The 21972-nt window shown below is 41.1% G+C and overlaps 1 protein-coding gene across 23 annotated transcripts in view; it reads right to left on the bottom strand.

The window, feature by feature from the left end:
* The window catches only part of HIVEP2 (HIVEP zinc finger 2), a 183591-nt gene that overhangs the window by 140435 nt on the left and 21184 nt on the right, over nucleotides 1–21972 (bottom strand). For 8 of the 23 annotated variants that reach the window (XM_070506457.1, XM_070506409.1, XM_070506454.1 and 5 more), the window contains exon 2: nucleotides 219–293. The exons of 13 other annotated variants lie outside the window; for them this stretch is intronic. The gene's annotated coding sequence lies outside the window, so the exon portion shown is untranslated. Of the gene's footprint in view, nucleotides 1–218; nucleotides 294–16089; nucleotides 16231–21972 lie in introns of all 23 variants that reach the window. 2 more of the 23 variants (XM_070506471.1, XM_044769064.2) reach the window with 1 other exon arrangement.

The following is a 21972-nucleotide window of genomic DNA, read 5'->3' on the forward strand; positions in this document are numbered from 1 at the left end:
AGTTCCTCTTGGGTTTCAATTCAAAGTTCAGCTATCACCTTATCATTTAAAAATCAAAGAATCTAAAAAAGGAACACTAAGTGACTTCCTAATGCAACCTCACTCTTTATGCCACCCATCCCCCAATTGTGGGATTTTGCATCTCCCGAGAAAATGATGATCTGATGTCTACAAAATCAAGTGCAAAAAAGGTAAAGAAAAGGATTTTGATTTCCTACCTGAAAATCTGCTTTCGGTCCTAGTCACACATTCTCATACTCTTGAGTCTCAATTTCTCAGGTAAATTCACCAATCTGCTGACAAGAAGTTTTGTATTATGACTTCTCCTCCCACAGCACATACATTAAAACTTTACTATAAAAATGACCTTAAGCACCAACCAGCACAGCAAAACCACATCTATTGGTTTGAAGCATGAGAGGGTAAACACGTGGAGGAGGGCAAGGCCAAAAAGGCGGGGAATGCATTCTGCACCAAGCTACATGTCATACTAGATGGGTAAGCAAAATAAAACTTAAAAAATTAAAAACTAGTTTATGAGCAACAGAATAAATAGTGCTGGCCCTGGATGATAACCCAAAGAATAAAATAAATGTCTAAGCATCCATACCAAAATCAATAATTTATGTAGATACTCCCTCCCTCCAAGAGGTAGAGCTTAATTATTCTCCCTTTAAGTGAGGGCCAACTTCCAGAGTACAGAATATGCAAAGTACAGGATATGCAAAGAGAAAAGGAGTACTTTACAGTGGAAAAAACTGGTCAACTCTAACTCAACCAAGTGATCAAGGTTAACGTCACCAGTGATCAGTTATGTTGATTCTCAATAATAGAAACGCAATGAGAAGGCACCTCATCTCTGTGGTCTTCCCCAAACCCCTAACTCCAGTCTACAAAATTCTGGGCCAGTACACTTCAAAAACGTCCATCCCTTCTGAAGCAGGTAGAGTATGTCATGGTACGCTATGTTACGTTATTATATATCATTTGTATTTTGTGTTATATTAAATATTTTAAAAATGAGTAGTCAGGGGCTGGCCCAGTGGCACAGTGGTTAAGTTCACACCTTCTGCTTCAGCGGCCCGGGGTTCGGATCCCAGGTGCCGACATGACACCGCTTGGCAAGCCATGCTGTGGAAGGCGTCCCACATAGAAAGTGGAAGAAGATGGACATGGATGTTAGCTCAGGGCCAGTCTTCCTCATCAAAAAGAGGAAGATTGGCGACAGATGTTAGCTCAGGGCTAATCTTCATCAAAAAAAAAAAAAATGAGCAGTCAATTAATACTAAATGAATTTCTTGGGAAACCCAGATGATTCTTTAAAACTGTGAACCAAGCACTCACAGATGGGCCAGTTACAGGACCCGTGAGCACCCCAGCCAGAGGCCCCACACTGCTGTGGATAGGCATTCCCCAGCCTCTTGGCTGCCTGACAGCAACCACAACGGCCCACAAGGTGGGTGGAGAACCGATGAATAAAATGATAAACATTTGTGATGAAACAGGATGTTGGAGATGGGGCAGAGGAGGCAGAATATCTCAACTCTTCAACTACTGAAGCTCCTTTGGACTTGAACAGTATCCCCTTGTTGTAAAACTGGAAGCAGTAAACAGACAGATCTTTTCTCCAGTGTTTCCCCTGTATTATAAATAATTTACAGAATTACTACCGTACAATACAACATCAGCCAGGCACAGAATTTAAGACTCTGGGCTATGGAACCATAAGCACGATATACCCCCAAAAAACGTTGTCATCGTCCACTGAAGACAATTCAAACAATGATGTGAAAATATAATTTTTTCAGGCCAGAGAAGACAATGCTTACAAGAGATTTGCCCTTGCTGTTGACTGAATGTATAATTTAAACAATTATTTACTAGGTTAAACCTTTCATTTATGCCACTTAGTAACAACAATGATAATAATTTACAGGCTCAGGAGATTTCTTGTCAAGAGTAAATTCAAGAAATTCTGAAGTAAAACATAGCACTTCACTTATACAGAGTATCAAAACTCAGACTTCACATATAAGAACATCTCTACTAATACTGAAGATATTAAAAATGTAACACCAAACCTATAATATTCTGTAAGAATAGTTTATTATTCGTTTGTTCTCATCTGTCAATCGTAACTGGCCACAAACTTCACTCTTAGCCTTTCTAATTGTATCGGTTCAAATTTCACATCCTATACCATTATTTATCAGGGAAGCAACCCCAGACAAACCGTGGGGTTCACATCTATTGAATGATCAGAGCAGGCTGATATCTCAGAAGCACACAGCCCAATTGACTCCTACCAACTTCACTGGATAAATTGTTTTGATGATTTTTTTGCCCATTTATTTTACAATATTTTTGATATAACAATTTATCTTCTAAAATGACTTAAGAGAAACGATCTTCCATTAGCTTTCTAAATTCTTCCTCCCTTGTATGAAATACTGGAAGATAGACTGAACTCCTGTCCCTAAGTCACAGGTGAGAAATACACTGCTCAACTACCTACCAATAAACTAAATATTTATTAGATAACTTAGGTTATTTTAAAATGACTATAAGATCAATCAAACCAATAAAAAGGAAATTTTAAATGCTTTATAAATTCCAAAAGCACATCCCAGTTGCATAATAGAATCTACACCTCAAAAGAAGAAAACCAATCACAAGGAGTAACCTCAATCACCCCCGGGAGGCTGCTCAGTCACTTTGCAAAGGACCAATGATTTGAAGCCACATTTCTGAGATTATATTTAAATTTTAAAATCAAGACACTGAAAAGCAATGAGACAAATGCTCAAAAAACATGGAAAAATTGATTTCCAAATATAGTGTTTTTAAAGGGTTTTATAAGTATAAAACTATTTTTTCTTTTTAAAACCTAAAGTTAAATACATTTCTTAATTTACCAGCTGGATTCACTGTATTCAGTAGGTCCTGAATGTAGTTGTCATCTACATTCTAAACTTTCAATCTGTAAATCTACATTTATCTGTAATTATTATCTATTAGATCCTCTAAATATTAAAAATAGAAACTGATAACTCCCCTCTAGCTTGATCACTCCATGATTCTAGAATATACATGTCTATAAGAATCCAATCCACCAGACAGGAGACCAAGAAGCAACATGAATAAGGAGAAGCAGAGAATCATAGTACCTTTACCCAACTTTTAATAACTGTGACAGTAGTCATCAAAAACTACTCAGAAATAGATAAACCAGGTAAGACTAAGATAAAATTGTTGAATTTATAAAATAACAAAACAAAAATTGTCACATTGAGAAATATTAGAACCAACTATAAGTAACAAGAATTATTTAAAATATATAAAGACCCACAGGAACTTATTTTTCAAAAATAACTGGGAAATAAATTAGAAAAGCTATGACAAGCTAATTCAGAAAAAGAAATACAATTAATAAAGAAACATCACTAATTATTAAAGAAATCCAAACTGAAACAACAATACTGTGAAGATGTTTACTGTGGCATGGTTGAGAGGAAGACGGAAAGAAATCTGAAAATAGGGACCATTTATAACAAAAATGTCTATACTCTTTGACAAACAACCCCACAGGAGAAAAACTGAATATTCAGAAATAAGGGAATTTTAAGAAAATTGTGACCATATAATTAGATCAAAATTTTATGACCATTAAAATTAGAGTGTAGAAATTAGCAAAATAGAAAATGTTTATGCAAATATGACTGTGAAGATAAGGACTATTTCAATATCACGATTACAACTATTTCAAATGTGTGAATGTGAGCAAAGATCCTAAGAGTAGACAAGGAAAAATTAAGAATCAAGTTGCTACACTGTAAAAGGCGATTGGAGAGTTATGTGTCTTTTCTTTATTTGTAACATAAGATTGCTTGTGGGATAATTTAAAAACTTGACAAGAACAAATAAATTATAGTAATCTAATCGGCTCCAAAATAAAATCTCGCAAATGCATCAACCAGTACCTACCACAAGGCCTTGACTATTCCACAGGCAAGCTCACCAATGGCCAGATCTCCAAAGCAAGACTCCAATTTTACAAGAAATGAGACTGGAAACGATCCAGAGCACATCCATATTCTCTGAGCCATTAATCCATGCCCAGGCTGTTAGAAGTTTACTCCCTAGTATATGATGTTAGGGATTGTTCATTGTCACCCTTTCAACTGTACCACATCCATTATTCCCGCAGGAGTTCGTGACACACTCCCAAATCACGTTGTGTGAATACAGGCGGTTCTCAACTTACAAACACCTGACTGACGAAAACCAAAAATAAAACCAGCTGCTGTCCCCGGTTGTCGCCTTCTAACACTACCGAGAGGTCTTGCTGATACTCCCAGAGAGACTCAGCTGTGATGACAAAAAATCTTAAACTTTAGTAGAGAACTTGAAGGGAGAGAGGATTGAAGCAGCGAAAGCAGGACCAGCTGGGCATCCACCCAGAGCTGGTGACTACCCTCGACAGTACTCAGTAAATATGGCATGAATGAATGAATGAATGAATTTCCATTTTCACTCCTGTGGTTTGAGCCAGATGGCCCTGCTCCTATCCTGTTCCAATAGCCTGATAACAGGCCTCCTTCTTGGGCTCTTGATTCATGGAGCTGGAGCTAAAGGAAGGAATCGAAACTCAGAAACAAACAGCTGTGACCAACAGGCTGCCCACTCGGCAGTTCACAGGGAGAGTCCAAGCCCAGGACCAAACCAAAAAGGTCTATTTCCAAAAGTGCAGGCAGAGAGCACGTGATATCCAGAGAGATGAGACAAAGACATAAATGGTGAAAGAAAGGCAGAAGTTGAAAGCCTAGCAGAGCTATTAATATGGATGCCATACGAGAGATCAAAGAAATGAAGCCTGAGTGTGACACGGAAGAAGGGAAGCTGGCGTGAAGGTGGGCGTGGACGGGGCCTGGTTTGGGTCTAATCTTGTGCCCCTCAGACCACCAGCTGGATGTATCACTCCAGGTCACTTAGGTGGCCTTAAAGAAGCAGAACCACTTTACAGACAACCGAAGTCTTGTCACTTCTCAATTCATTTCACCCTGTATGTTCATCTTCTGAAATTTCAAGCCAGGTCACTGCTCAAAAATCTTCCTCTGCTTCTCACACCAACTGAATTAGAGAAAAGCACAAAATCTCAGCATCTGGGAGGGATTAAAGGCCTTTTAGTTCAACAACCCAATGGAAGGGGTAAAACCACTTCACTCTTTCATTCAAGATCCATCACAATACAATCCAGGCTATACTGCTTATGATTCTCTGATCATCTCCCTGCAAGTTCTTGCCTCCTGACTGTCACTCAGGGCCCCTATACTGCACAACCACAGAGGGCACCATTTATATCACAGCCTAGGAGAACGGTGCCCTCAAAAGTTTAGTAATATTCACCTCTGGGGTGAATATGGGGTGCTTCTACTTTGATTTGTAACGTTCTCTCCACCTGAAGTAAGATCTCCCAACCCCATCTTTGCTTCTCAAGATGCTGACCAATCTTCAAGGCCTACGTCTTCCATAAAACCTTTCCTGGTTCCTACATTTGGTTGTAATCTTTTTCTCTGAACTTTCATTTCATTTGGTTTATGCCTGTTTTATGCATCTCCGTCCTCTAGTATAATGAGCTAGTTATGCATGTCTTATTACCAATACCAGACTGCATGTAAACTTCCTGAGAATGTGAACACAAGGATCCACCCTTCTTTCTATACGGCTCCAAGCCCATTGCCAAATTCACAGCAGCTACTGAAATGACTGTCGGCTGGGACTTCTGATTACAAAGGAAACAGATGATTCAGGAACTAGAAGAGTCTGAAGGAGTGGTTTAGACTGGAACGGAATACAGCGATGGGAGGCCCAGGACTTAAATTTTGAAAACTTGGTGCCTCCAACCCACCGGATTGGAGAGAGTGCTAAGTGGTAGGAAGTTAATGTCAAAGAGACACTTTTTCTTATTTCAAAATTTTGCCTCTGACCAAACATGGACATCTGGAAAAAGAGAACCTCCTCATCACCTCCATCTCCCTCAAGTAAGACACGACCCTCCGAGAAAATGAATTCAAAATTCTATACAACCGATTAAAAACACAGTTTTGAAACAAAGTACAAAGTAACCAAGCACAATTTAACGTATTTTATATAATATCAAAAAATAATTTTCCTTTCTCAGTCAACCAAAGTTACTAAAGGGCAAGTTTAAAGAACACAAATCTGAAACACTTGGAGAGCAGCTACGCCATTTTAGAGTGATCTAAATATGGTTTTCTCTATTATATGGAGCCCATGTGTCTGTCTAGCACAAAATATACATTTTCTTAATTAGTATGCATGCTAAAAAATCTATTTTAATAGACGTATCATGCTCCAAGGAAACCATGATGATCCATTAAAGGATGATTAACCAGATAAAACATGATTTGGCATTAGCTATATAGAAGAGATAACTTCAAACTGGTGTATACAGATTTCTACCTAGTACACAGAAATTCATCTGATTACTTGTGGAGACTCTGAAATGTACTTTATTCACGTGGCGTTGGTATAGTGTGATTAAAATATTTCAGTATACATCTACATAAAAGGGCATTCCTTATCTGAAAAGCAAATCCCATGCACTTTAAGGGTTCAACACGAACAAGGCAGGGGAAAGGCGAACAATAATAAAGAGCAGAGAACTGGGGAATGAATTACACACTAAGCACACAGAATAAGCCATCACACACCAAAAAGTTTTGAGATCTTTTTACCTGTATCTAAAAAGTTAAAAGTACTTGGCTCTCTTCTTAGCCAGAAATTTTTCAGGATCGTCATCAATGAACATAGATTATCAGAGCAAACCTATTTATTTCTTTATATCGATTTACCAGAAAAATACTAGGGTCACTATCATGAACATAGATATCATAGCAGTCTCTCTCTTTATTTATCTATATTTATAAATATGTCTATATTTATACAGACATATATATACTTCTGGAGCCTCTCCTATAAGAGAAGCACTACGTTAAGCTCTGGAAATACAGCAGCAAATGAGACACGCATGGTCTCAGTCCTGGTGGAACCTACATTCTAAGAAGAAAGATCAATAACAGCTACTGTGAACTGGGGTAACAGCGACACCTCTGAAGCTCCTGCCACGTGGCTAGTACATCTGCTCTCAATCTTCAGCTTCCCCATTGGCCTACATTTTGTTCTGCCTCTTTAAGATCTTAAGTCTGACTTTTTTTTCTTTTCTTTTTTGAGGAAGATTGGCCCTGAGCTAACATCTGCCGCCAATCCTCCTCTTTTTGCTGAGGAAGACTGGCCTTGAGCTAACATCTGTGTCCATCTTCCTCTACTTTATATGTGGGATGCCTACCACAGCATGGCGTGCCAAGCGGTGCCATGTCTGCACCCAGGATCCGAACCGGTGAAGCCCAGGCCGCCGAAGCAGAACGTGCAAACTTAACTGCTGTGCCACCGGGCTGGCCCTTGAGTCTGACTTTTATAGTTTGTCTATTTCCTTCTTCACTTTCAGGCCTTTTGTTATCACTTTTGCAATCAATGGGCCATCCTTTACCAGCGACACTATTTTCCTTCCATCTAATGTGCAGCTCCTAATCTTCTCTAGATGATCAGATTATCGGCCTGTTAAAACTGAGCCTAAAATAAGGACAAACAAGCTCTGATTGGAGGCTTAATAAGTCCTGTGTATCACTGTGTTTTGATGAAATTATCTGGTTCCTTCTGAGGAGATATTTCTATTATCTCACTAGCCCGGGCAGACATTTGGGAAGACCATTCAAGCAAATGTTTCACCCACAAAACTTCCGAACCCTTCTCCCATCCCCTTCTAAAAAAACCCCAAAACAAAAAAACCCTACATTTCTGCTTAGAAGAAATATCCGTACTGCCGGGAACGTTTCTTTAAGCAGAGGATTTAGAAATGGTATCATAACATGTAGATCACCGTTTCCCAGAGTCCTCCTCAAATGACCTGCCTCAGAATGTCCCGATTCGCTTCTTACAATTCAGGCTTCCTCTGCCCCACCTCAGACCTCGCGAATCAGATTTATGGAGCCTGAGAGCTCGAACTCGCGTAAAGCACCTTGGGAGCCTGTGGAGAGTGACAACGCTTGACAGCGCTGGCCTAGGCAATCACAGAGCGCTCACTGAAGAGCCAGTCAGAGCCCACCAGACCCAAGTGTTCTTCTTCACTAGCAGTTTGTGGTATTTATTGAGTGCCACTCTGCAAAGCACTGAACAAAATTGTTTAAAAAGTTAAGAAGACAAAGTTTGAAGACCACGTCTGCCCAAGGGGCTTCTATTCTAATCAGGAAGACACAGACATAGGAAAAAGTCTTTAAAACATCTACACGCAGCATTGAGGGGGCGTGGATGGTGCCCAGCCATCCCACGTATAGCGGGCAGATAAACACGAGAGGCAGAGGCGAGGACTGAGCAGGAGACGGCTGGAACTCACACAGGAAGACCTCTGAAACAAGTTTGGGACAGAACTTGAGAGATTTTCAAGGGTGGGTCCCTGAAGAGGCGTGGAGACTCCCAGAGGGTATTTAAGAGCAAGAAGAAAATATGTAACATCATATCTCTTCGTAACACCATCAACGCAGGATAAAAAAGCTGAGATCTTGGTTTGGCAAAATCTCCCTGAAAAGAAACCTCTACAGATGTATTCTCTCTCTAGGCAGACAGAGGCGGTATTGTTCCACCTGGTCTAGAGGAAGAAAGCGAGCATCATCTGAGCCCCTTCTGCAGAGCTCCTCCTGGAGGGCAGCGCTGGCCTCTCCCTCCATCAGAGACTCTTCTTGGCCAGCCTGAGGCCTCCTCCAGGAGAAGGATCTCGATTTCATTACCTGTCCTTCAAAACAGCAGGCCATTCAAAATGGGCTGTTCCCCTTCCTATTTCAAGAAGCCAGGGAGCAAAATGTGTGTGCGTGTGTGTGTGCGCCAGTGCATGCACTTCCACACACGAGCACACAGTGCACAAGAGTGTGTGCGGAGGGACTGTCATTGACTAAGTTAACTCATCACTCATTATTTCTCAATAAAGAGTTACTGCATTTGAGTATTCTCGTGGATGCTCCAGCAACAGCAGTTATGGCGAATTATGTTGAAAAGAAAAATCTGGGGCCAGCCTGGTAGCATAGTGGTTAAGTTCGTGCACTTTGCTTCGTCAGCCCAGCGTTCACAGGTTCAGATCCCAGGTATGGATCTACACACCCTTCATCAAGCCATGCTGTGGTGGCATCCCACATACAAAATAGAGGAAGATTGGCATGGATGTTAGCTCAGGGCCAATCTTCCTCACAAAAAAGAAAGAAAGAAAGAAAGAAAAGTAAAAATCAAAGTCTTTGATTTGTGATCAAAATGATCACCCAAAATCCCCGTACTAGGTTGGTGATACACACGTTTCCTCTGGCTGTACTGTCCAATATGACAGCCACATGTGGCTGTTTAAATTTAAATATAAAATAAGCATGAAATAAAATTTAGAATTTAGTTCCTCAGGTGCACCAGCCACATGTCAAGTGCTCCAAAGCCACATGTGGTTAATGGCTACCACATGGCCAGCGCAGATATAGGCCATTCCCATCACTACAGAGTTCAGTGGGACACACTGCTCCAGAGTTATCACTGAAATATATCACGGTAACTAAAAATACAACTGCAGATCCCGACGGAGACAGCAATTGTCATTTACATATAGTTCTAAACACAAGCCAATAACAACGATCAAACTTTTGTCCCTTTCCAAGAAGCCTTCGCAAATCTCTCAGTAGAAATTCAAGTCTCCCTCCTCAGAAGTCCCTTCACCCCCTCTGCTCATCACACCTCTCTTTTCATGGCTGTCTTCATCCCAGCTTGATAATTACGTGCACATCCATCCCCCCTACTGTTAGCTCCCCAAGGCCAGAGGGTCATATTCATTTGAGCACACTTTCACAACTAACACAGTACGAGTTCCATAAATACAGGATATATTCTTAATTAAAAGGTTACTAGGTAGAACATATTACTAATGAGAACACCCAGAGTTCGTATAAAAAAAAATGCTCATATAAATGTACAAATAAAAGGGAGAAAGAAATACGAAGAGTCTACAATGTTCCGTAATCATTACTAGGAGGCAACTGCTTTGATGGAAATATTGCTTGTGCTGCACATTTAGAAGGAGAAAAATCAGGGCTGGCCCTGTGGCATAGCGGTTAAGTTTGTGCACTCCGCTTCAGTGGCCCAGGTTCGCAGGTTCAGATCCCGTGAGCAGACCTCTATCACTCGTCAGCCATGCTGTGGCAGTGACCCACATATAAAATAGAGGAAGACTGACACAGATGTTAGCTCAGGGTGAGTCTTCCTCAGCAAAAAAAAAAAGGAGAAAAATCACATTATTTTACAAGTGGGTTCGAAAATGTACTGAGCTGACACAAATCAGAAGAGTGCTGGGCTCTCTATCAACCACCCTATCACACCGTTATCAGCTGGCACACAGAGATTGGTGACAAAACCAGTGCTCACAGTGACCCGTGGGAAGTGGGCTGCACAGCTCAGGAGGAGCTTTTCAGAAAGTTTGTATCAATTTGATTCTCACTCATGCAATGACAACATCCTCAAAAACCCAAGTCTTGGGATCCAAATGAGAGCCACTACTTTCACTCTGAGAACTTCTGGACCACTAAAAAAACATAAATTTCCTTCATGTTTTCATTTGGATGGCTTCAAATTATCTGAAATATGAAGAATATCTGATTTTTTTTTTAAAAAAACCTGCTTGCGGGGAAAAACACAAATATCAGGACACACTGGAGTGTCTATGAAGATGGAAAAAAATCAAAAGGAAGAGAAAAATTATCACATTTGTACTTCACTGCTTAGTGTTTTCTTTAGCAACTTTAATGTAGTTTCCCACATTAACTGAGCTTCTGGACAGTTTCCCACAAGCTGTGGAAGCTAGAGATACCTACGGGGCCACCTCGGGCCAGAGGAAAGGTAACTTCACAGGAAATGAAACCAAGCAAAACAGTGAGAGCACGTCTGATGACAATCGGAGAGATGCACGATAAGGACTGGAAGGGGTGCCGAGGGTGGCCTTTACAGGAAGTGAAACTTAAAACAGGGCTTAAGATGCATCATTTTCCACAAGAAAAGTCACCCACTCTTGCCCCATCCTCACCTTCACCCCCATCTCTTTCACCATTATGGTCTTTCTTCATCGTTAACATTTTAGATTGATAAAAAGTGGCCAACCAAAAGACCAGCCCTGCAAAGTTCTTGATCAGTCAAATCACCAGCAGCACGTTGCACCTCTGCACACAGCTCTCCCGCCACCATCCTCCCAAATTTGGTCAGACTAGAGCCCTGAAACATTATCAGGCTCTCAGATATGAAAAAAGGCACTGGGGATGTGCTCGGATTTTGCAGTCCCGGAACAGGCAATGAAGAATGATGACTAAGCTCCTGGGCTCTGGCGCCAGCCCCATGGCTTAGAATCTGGGCTTCACCGCATATGCCTGTGTCACCCTGGGCAAGCTATTTACTTTCTCCGTGCCTCTGTTTCCTCATCAGTCAACTCCAGTTACCACAGACCATCAAACTGAAGTTGTCCACCAATTTTAACACATACGCATTTTTTTTATATTTCAATATTTGTGAAATCAGACTGTCTTATTATCAATGGCATCTTTCAACTAATTGGAAGCTTTATCATTCTTCTTAGAGGTACGTCAAATGTCATCTTACAACTGATGGCACCTTGGAGTGTATGAAATATGGTAGGACCTACTTCATAGGGTTTTGGTAAAGATTAAGTTCATTAATGTACCTTAAGTATTTACCATGGCACTTTGTCCCTGAGAAGGATGCTCAATTATTATTAGTTACCACTATTAAACTTACAACTGAAAATGGACGCAGTCACAAGACAGAATCCTCCCATGATTACCCATAAACGGTGTGCTAAAACGATGGTTAATGCAGAGGTGTTGGGGGGTTGGTTAAACGTCCAATCAGAATCTGATGTAACCCCAGGCCCTGGCCCCGTGTCTGGCACACAGTAAGTTCTCAATAAATAACTGTTGACTAAAGCAATTGACTGTACGACCCAGTCCTGTTCACGCCAAAGGGCTCCCCGTAACACACAAACATCTAATATCCCTTACATGAAGGGAAACCAGTAGGTACAAGGCTCTTCAAGGCTAAATTATGTATAACAGATTCCTACTTTTCAAAGGCCAGAAACAGTTTTCCAGATCAAGACTTTGTGCAGGTCTTCTCCTCTTGTAATGCCCCCTCTACCTCAACTGTCCACAAATTTAAATGCTGAACCCCACCTGTCAAGGCTCCATTCAAATCTCATTTCCTCTAAGAAAAATTTGTCCCATCTTAGCCTCCGTCATTTGGTCTTCTTCCTACTCCTACCCATCACATTCACCTCAGTGACCATTCAGACTTTATTTGGACCTTTGTTGGACAGAATAATACTACCTTGTATTAAAACACTGTGTAAGAACGGGAACTGTCTCTTGATTGTCACTGCCTCCCCTGGGCACAGAGGCAAACCACTTGTATCCTTTTGTTAGGCATTGAATTGTGTGTCGGCCCCCCCCCCCCCGCCCCGCCCCGGTAAAAAAGAGAGACATTGACGTCCTAACCCCAGTATCTCAGAATGTAACCTTATTCGGAAATTGAGTTGTTGTAGATATAATTAGTTAACACACAGTTACACCGGAGTAGAGTGGGACCCTAACCCAATATGACTAGTCTTCTTACAAGAAGATGCCACGTGAAGACAAAGAGACACAGGGAGGACGCCACATGAAGATAGAGGCCAATACTGGAGAGATGCATCCATAAGTCAAGGATTATAGGCCATCACCAGAAGCTGGGAGAGAAGCATGGAACAGATCCTTTTTCAAAGCCCTCAGAAGGAACGAAATCTGCTAACACTTTGATTTCAGACTTCTAACATCCAGAACTGTGAGAAAATTAATTTCTGCTGTTTTCAGCCACGTAGTTTGTGGCACTTTGTCTGAGTAGCCTGGAAAACTAACATCTCTCCTCATTTAGATGCTGTGACAGTGGACTCTATTGTTGTCCTTCTCAAGTCAGCCTTTCGTACGTAATCTTCTTGGTGGGCTTAGGCCCTTGTTCCAGGCCTTTAAAAGCTGGAGTGTCATCAGGGTGAGCCCCACACCATCTCTTCTTCTCATACCATATACTCTCCTTTACACTCTCTCATCTACCCCAATTCAATTACCATCTGTATGCTGATAGCTCCCAAATTCCTATCTCCAGTCTGTCCTCTCCTCTAGACCTACATGGCCAACCGACTACTTGACATCTCCACTTAGATAACTCAAAGCTACTTTAAACTCAACAAGTCCAAAAACGAAAGTCACCACTCCCTGAAACCAGGCTCTTTTCCAGCGAATCTCATCCCAATGAACGGCACCCCTGCTCATTCAGGGGCTCAGGCCACACACAAGAGGAACTCTTGGCTATTTCTTCTCCTTCACTCTCTGTATCCAATCCACCGTCAAGTCCTATCTATTTCTCCTCCTAGGAATCTCTCAAATTTCCCCACTTTTCTCCATTCTCCATCTCCACTACTCCACTGTAATCCAGTGCAGTAATCCACTTCCTGGATTACTGTAATAGCCTCCTGACTAATTCTAGATCCACTCTTGGCATCCTCCAATTTGTGACTCAGCAGACTGAGTAACATTCAAATGTAAACCTGACCCTTTCATCCCCTTGCTTAAACAACTTCTATGGCTTCCCATTTCATTCATTTTAGGACAAAGATCAAAATCCTCACCTGGGTTTATGAGACTCCGCATGGAATGGCCCTGCCACTCTCCCAGCTCCACCTCCCTTGCTCTTGGTGCTCCAGCCACAGCAGCACTCCTCTCTCTCTGATCGGAACCATGATCCCACCCATCACAGAGCCCGTGTGAGAGCTGCTCCAGCTGGTGTGCAGAACTCACCATCCCTCTTCACTTAGTGATGTCTACTCATCAGTCACTCTGGGCTCAAGACGCCCCTTCCTCAGAAATTCTTTCCTTGACTTCACCAAAAAGACGAAGCTCCCCTCTTCTCCTCCCTCCTAGCACCTTACTCATCTCCACTGTAGCACTCAAGCATAATTTGTAATTATTCATCTGTATGATTCCTGGATTAATATAGAGCAATGTCCCCACAAGGGCTGAAGCCACGCCTATTTTGTTTCTGCTGTATCGCCAGCTCTAAGAAGAGTGCCTGGCACATATGGACGCTCAATAAATATTTGTCAAATAATTTATGGACAGTAAGCAAACATTATCATGTGTTGAAGGAAGCTATTGTGTTTTCATTGTCTATCATACTGTTATCGAAATTCTTTCTTTAGACAGCTATGTATGGTATATTTTAACTTCCAAAAGGCTTCTACTCTAGCAGAGTGGACATACAATAAATGTTATTGGCCACAGTTTAGGTTAACGATATTTTAAATACATTTTCTCTAATATGGTATTGTCAACAGTTATGCTGCCATAAACAATTATTAACTTACATCACTGAAAATTTCAAATCTAATTAGCTGCTAACTTCTTTCCTACTCTTATTCTAATAGTCCACATATGAGTAAGTGAAAGTTAAGTAACAGTTTCGTATGTGATGTACTGTTGGTTTTATCATCATTTCTTCCTTCTCCAGGATTATCAATCTACTGGACATGAAAAATAAAGTATGCCAGTAATAGAAAAATAAAGTACTGATATTACATCACCAAAATGAAAGAGTCACTTAGTCACCTCAGCCCTATCACAAAATTTTCCTCAAAATTTTCAGAGTGCCCTTCTTGGCTGGTGCTGAGAAGGGGACAGGAGAAGGCACATGCAGACTTCCACCTAAAACTTACACACACACGGCAGATGGTGATGCCAATGAGCACACGTGAACTCCACACTAACAAATGTTATTCTCACCAACAGTGATGGTAAAAGACAATAGAACATATTTTCTAAATGACAGGAAGATGTTAGTATTTCTGAATTCATTTTATTAAATAAGAATCTTATAAACAACTTCTAATGCTATGTGTACCCAATAGCTGCCACAAACCTTAGACGCGATTTACAAAGGAACCCAAAGTAGACAAGAACGCTAAGCAATAACCCCAAAATAATCATATCCATACATCAGATAAACAAATTCTATTTCTCAAGTAGCTTTTTTTCACACACACTCTCAAAACCATAATATGTTTCTATAATTTCAACAAGAGCAGTGTTAGTAACGACATGAAACGATGACGGTCTCTCTACTGTCCCCACTCAGTACCTTCTTCCTTCTTCCCCTCTTCTTTACCTTCCTACCTATTTTTTCTATTAAACAAACTCAGTGTTAAAACGACAACAGTGCCCAGCGAGTGTTCACGGATGCAATGCCGCTTCCTTTGAGCGGCATCCTCCTGAGCCCCACACCCTCCTGGGTCCTCTCATCTTTGGATTCCGTTTTGAATTTAGCTGCTACTAAGAAAAACCTACTCAAGCATTCACAGAGGCGATGCTTCTCAACTGCAGCATTGGGGCGTTCTGCATTGGCTTTCAACTCTGCAGGCCTGCGGCTGTTCCAGAATTGTCTCCCCAAGATTCATGCCCATGAGGTCATGCCCAGCTGACCTCTTTGGAACGTGACACCCCGAAGCACAGCTGTAAAAATACAGCACTCTACAATGACTTCTTATTCACCAATAAACATCCTGTTCTTTCAATTTTAGAGAACTAACACGTTCATATAATTATATAAATACAGGGAGCCTTAACTTATATACACGTATTTTCCCAGGACCAAGTAATGTAAAAACAAACTCTGACACATAGAGATTCAATAATTTAGAAAACAGTGATGGCACAAAAACAATTTAACTGAGAGAGCGTGAAGTCTCAGATTAAATCACTCCCACCATGACTTTTTAAAAAAATAGAAACATCTACAGTTAACACATTCCTGTGTTCTTCATCATAAATAATTCCCTATTTACACTAGTTTACTTTTAAGTCACACATAGTTTTAGATGGTTTTAATTTTAAAACATACCCTTCCGCTTTGACTTAAACGTTTTTGCTGACTGCGAGCCACCCATCAGGCCCATAGCTCCACCTGACGTAACGACATGCTCATCCACTCACACCGGCTTTCTTAATTCCAGTGTACTTCCAGCGTGGTTGTATTTTAGGTCTACAAAAACACAAGCAAAGAGAACTCTCAAGAATGATAAGGACCTCCGAAGTAAGTTACCTCAACAAGATCTCAATAAAGTAAATGAAAGGAAAATGAGAACCAATAGTGTTAAATGCCCCTTGTATGAACTATATAAGATGCCCTCTACTCTCTTTCAGAGAATAGTGGTTTTCTTCACCAGTTTCAGGGCTTTTTATTATAAAATTGGATTCATAATTGTGCTTTAAAAATTAAAAGGTGAACCCTGCTTGATTCTCATTGGTGAGATCAAGAATCTGCTTGACCAGCCGCAGCTCAAATCAGGAAGCGTCTGCATTATCTTCTAAGTACATCTAGGTCCACAGCAATCTTCTTCTCACACACGGGCCTTTCTTTCAGAATCACATTGCTCTTAACGAAACATAGGTCATAATGCAGTTTATACTATGGCTAAGCTTATCACTATTCTATTAAGACCCACTGTTATAAATATGCTTTGATTTGCCTTCTATAAACAAACTCCATGCTCAAACCCACTAAGCTTTCGGAAATAAAATGCAATATACGTTATCTTGCAAGAATAGTGTAGCATTTTAAAATATTTGTAATTATATTTAGTTTAAAAAAGATACCCTGACATGTCTGTCACTCTGTTCCTTTCATATTTAGTGTGACTATTCTCAAGTAATATTAATAAATTGTAAATAAATACACGCCAGCTCCACATGGGTCACTAATGTTAAATGGCAAAGAACCTTCATCCTCAATGAAGGCAGAAACGTCTCAAAGAATCACCTATTCACAAGATGGAACCATAGAAGTTAAACAACATTCTACATATTCTTTATCCTGAGCAGAAAGAGAGAGCTTTCCAAGGACATTGTTATGTCCTTAGATATAAATAAACTTTTTAAAAGTATTTCTATAGTAGGAAAGTTAGCTACATCGTACAACGTTATTCTGCTGATTGTAAACATACAGGAGTGCAATCTTCACAGAAGCCCAGCAAACATTTCTTTTCACATTCATCTCCAAAGGTAAGAATTATTGTCCTCTTTTGCATAACTGCTACATAAGTTCACAGAGTTACAGCTAACAAGAAAGTCAAACACAAGAATAATGTCCCCTATGTGGTACCCTGCTACTTATTTGTCCCTTAGTTATCTTGGTATCTTCTAAGTCCTGGCTTCCAAAGGTCACGGCACTCAGAGCTGGCCGTGGTCCAAGGGCTCAGAGCTTGTCCAGCGCTGTTCCAGTGGTGTTCCACTCTCGCACCATCCAGATAACATTTGTGTTTTAGATCACCGTCCCCAACATACTAAATTCCATGACCCACACCAGAAGGAGAGTTCAGCCGGCTATTCCCCAACTATCAAGAAACAAGTTCCCAAATACATATTAAACTTCAAGAATTTGGAAGCTGGATTATTCTTTGAAGTAAGAGAATAAACTTCCCTTAGAAAAATAAAAGGAATCTACCACCAATAAGGAGAAACATTTTTTAAAACTCAGAATAATAATCTGGATAAAGAAGTGATTCATCCATCCTCTTTCCCCAATTCATTCATTCATTCATTCCCCCATTTATCCAGCCCATGTACAGTGGGCCACAGCAGGAAGGCAGGTGCGAGCGGGATGAAGAGGCTGGGTTTCACTTCAGACCGCCTTCTAAGCTCAAGCTCCGAACACACTCACTCTGCGGCCTCGCACAAGACACTGAGCCTCTCCAGTGTTTTCATATAGAAAATGAGGAGGCTGAGAGCCCTGCCTCCTAAGAAGATAAAGATTTAAAGAGATGAGATCATAAGATATGAGGATTAAATTAATTAACACATGTAAACTACTTAGAAAAGTGCCTGGCACTCCATAATTTTTTTTTTAATTATCACTGTGAACTAAACTCTTGATCGGATTCTGAAGTCATAGTGATAAATAAGCCTCTATTGCCCTCTCCCTCCTGAAGATTATAATCTGCCGGGCCGTGAAATCATGTGAAACCGGTGGTTTATTCTCATCTGAAAGCAGGAGAGAGAAAAGATTGTAAGCCTTCTCTGGATAATCTGAGGACTCAATCGCCTTTTAGTCATAACTCCTAAGTTTAATTTAAATGTCTCCTCGACACTTAGCAGGAGTCTGAGCTTAAAGAGTCATTCGCACTAAAAAGCAAGTGAGCAAGAAAAGCAACAGCCACTCCTCTGCTAGTGAGAGAGCCACGTTTTCAACTCTTCTCTGCTTTAACTCTCCGCAGCCCACGGCAATGCCCTCACGCCCTCTCTGGGGAAGCTCCTGACTCTCCTGGCTTCTTAGATAAGACTTTCCTGGTGGCCATCCGACCTCGCTGGCCCACACCCTCCTGGTCTGGCTCAGCTGACATCTCTACCCTCTTGCTCAGGATCTCCCAGTTGTCCTTTAAGCTTCGACCATGCTAAACTACTCAGAATTCCCCAAATCCCCATGCATTCTCAAACCCTCACCACGCTGTTCTGGATGCCTAGTGACCCTTGGAGGGGCAGCTGTGGGAATGATCCCTTTCACCCCACCCCAAAGGATGGCTCAGGGCTCCTTCCAGGCCAACCTTCTACTGCCTTCTGCTTCCACACTTACTCCACAATATTCTAAGCCTTGGATTGCAAATCACTTCCCCCACGAGACCACGATGTCTTTGAGGGTATCGACGTAAGCTTTCAATTATTACTTGAGGATATATAAGTCACGTAAATAAATAAGTAAATAAGCACACTTTTTAAGACCGCCTCCTTACCTAGCATGTACTAAGTCCTCACTATAGACCAAGTACTTTACATGCACGAATTCATTTAATCCTCGCAACAATCTTTGAGGTCTGTTTTAGGAATTATCCCCGTTGTACAGATGAGGAAAACTGAGGCTAAGAGAAATGCTGGAACTCACCCAACGTCACACAACCAGAAAGTGGCGAGGCAGAAAGCCGGGCAGCCCAGCTCTGAAACCCACACTCCAGGTCATGCTCTACACAAACTGCTCCTTTTCCAGCCATAAATGTGTTTAAGCAACAGAACTGGCCCACAAGAAGAATTACGAAATTTACATCCCAGGAGAGCCTTAAATATATATCTTTTTTAAAAGACTGACTTGCCTCTGAAGGCAAAGGAAAGACCAGATGGCCACAGCAAGTTCCTTCCACTACTATGTGTATGCTCTCTCCTATTATTTTATGTACAAAGAAACACATAATAATATAAATCCTGCCCAGTATCTAACACACTGAGTATTATCAATAAATCCATAATTAGTGAATAATTACATCACTGATAATAGGGAGAAATATTTAACAGTCAAATATTTAAAAGCTAATGGTTAAATAAACATGAACTGAAATATAACTGAGAATAGAAAGAGAAGAATAATATAGAGAGATGATGCTACTTCTTACATTTCCCATTATGGTAGCTTCAATCTCACATTCTATCAGCATTTTTACTTAGCCCAACCCAACCAAGAGGTGATGCTGAACACTCTGGAGAGACTTTTTTTTTTTTAAGGCCATTCATATTCACCTCAAAATAATATTCTAGTTGAAATACTCTATTGGATGGAACCCAGTCTGTTTTCCACTTTTTTTGCACCTCAGAAAGACAGGGAAACTAAGGTTCACAATCAAACCAATGTTTTCACAAGTAAAATCTAAGCTTCTAAATTCCATAGTCGTCACTCCTTTTGTCACAAATATTTATTGAGCATCAAGATCAGCTAGATAATTGGCAGAGCCCAGTGCAAAAAAGAAAAATGCAGGGTCCCTTGTTCAAAAATTAAGAATTTCAAGACAGCAGAGCATTGAACCAAGCCCAGAGGCCCTTCTGAGCTCAGGGCCTCATGGGACTGCCCAGGTCACACACCCACCCCTGAGGCTGGCCCTCTTGAGCCCTGGATTCTATGCCAGGCACAGTCCTGGGCCTTGGAAGTACAGCAGTGGCCTTTTAATCCACAATCCCCACTTCCAGAAAGGCTCAAATGCGGCACCAGAGATCCTGTTAAGTAATGAATGATCAAATATAAATTATGTTTAAGAGCTCAAAGAATCTTTGGATCTCAAACTGCTATGTCGAGCCTTAAGGTTAAGCGCTAGTAAAAATGACTCCGATTCAAGTGGACTGCTCTTAGACTTCAATAAACGTTTTCTTTTGTAAACCAATAGGGCAGTAAGCTTTTTTTTTTTTTTTTTGAGGAAGACTAGCCCTGTGCTAACTACTGCCAGTCCTCCTGTTTTTTGCTGAGGAAGCCTGGCCCTGAGCTAACATTGTGCCCATCTTCCTCTACTTTATACGTGGGACGCCTACCACAGCATGGCATTTGCCATGCGGTGCCATGTCCGCACCCGGGATCCGAACCAGCGAACCCCGGGGCGCCGAGAAGTGGAACATGCGAACTTAGCCGCTGCGCCACCAGGCCAGCCCCAGTAAGCTTTTTTTGAAATGACTCTGCTTAGACGAAAAAGGAAGGTTTCACACGATTAGACAGTAAAGTACCCCAGGTGGCAATACTGATACATATCACGCTTCTCTCAATATTTTTCAACTTTCTAAATGCCTATTGTGCACCTACTATATGTTTACACTTCATTGAAAAATCAAAAATGGTTCATATTTGCTGAATTCAAATCACTGAACGAAAAGAGGGTTCTGAAGTTATGGCCCAGGAACACGAAATTGCATGTGAAATAGGAGAGAGGGCAGTAGCATCTTAATGTCTTCATTTGGCACCTGGGCATTGGCGCCAAATGAAGTGGGTGCCACCACTGCTTCAGGTGGGACACTGTTCTAGCCACTGGGGACTGAGTGAAGACACAAGAAACTCTGCCCTGGCTTGTGCAGTTCACTAGGAAAGGCGGACAGTAGATGACCAATTCTTTTAAAAGTACTTGTTAAGATATTTCAAATTCTGATTCCAAGACATAATGGAGGACTGCATTTATTCTAGGATTTTCCTCCAAGAAGCACAAACTTCTTAGCAAGAAGTCAAAGATATTCCTCTAGCCACTCTAATCAAAACTGTAGTTTTGCTTACTACAGAGGCACAAAATTCTTCTGCAGAATAAAAAGTAGAATACACCCCCCCAAGTAGATATATTCGGAACTCATGGATGAATCAAATTACACGTTTGGGCCACAATTACAGATGAGGTATTGGGTCTGGATGACTGCTATAAAAATTCCAATTCTAGGTACGATCCCCAAGAACTCCTCACACAGTGGTTTCCATAAAACAGCACACTAATCTCCTGGTTGTTATGAGATTTAATTAATGTGTCCAAGGGTCCTACTTAGCACCTACAACGAGATGCTGCATAAAAACCGAGGATTATTGTTAATACAGATCTGGAGTAATTGATCCTTATATTAATTCTCCTAAATAAATACTTTCATAACACCGGTGCTGTAAATGGCCAAGCTGGGTTTAAAAGCAGTTCAAGCTTACTTATTACAGAGCAAATAAACATAGCGCAGTCGAAGGGAACCCAACTATAATGCCACCACAAAGGATGAAACTAACATCCACACTAACAGTTTTCCTTGTTGTATCAGATACACCTTCTGTATAACTTTACTATCAGGGGAGAGAAAGGAAAAGAGACATATAAAAAACTGATCTCCTATCAGCACAGTGCTTTCCAGTTGTACCAAACACCCTCACTCACAACACCCCATTTGCCCCTTGCACCCATTGCACGATGCAGAGGGCACAGGATGGAGTCTGCCGCCTTTGGCACAGTACCAAGGAGCC

Source organism: Equus asinus, chromosome 1 (genome assembly GCF_041296235.1).
Source record: "Equus asinus isolate D_3611 breed Donkey chromosome 1, EquAss-T2T_v2, whole genome shotgun sequence".
NCBI classification, from domain to species: Eukaryota; Metazoa; Chordata; class Mammalia; order Perissodactyla; family Equidae; genus Equus; species Equus asinus.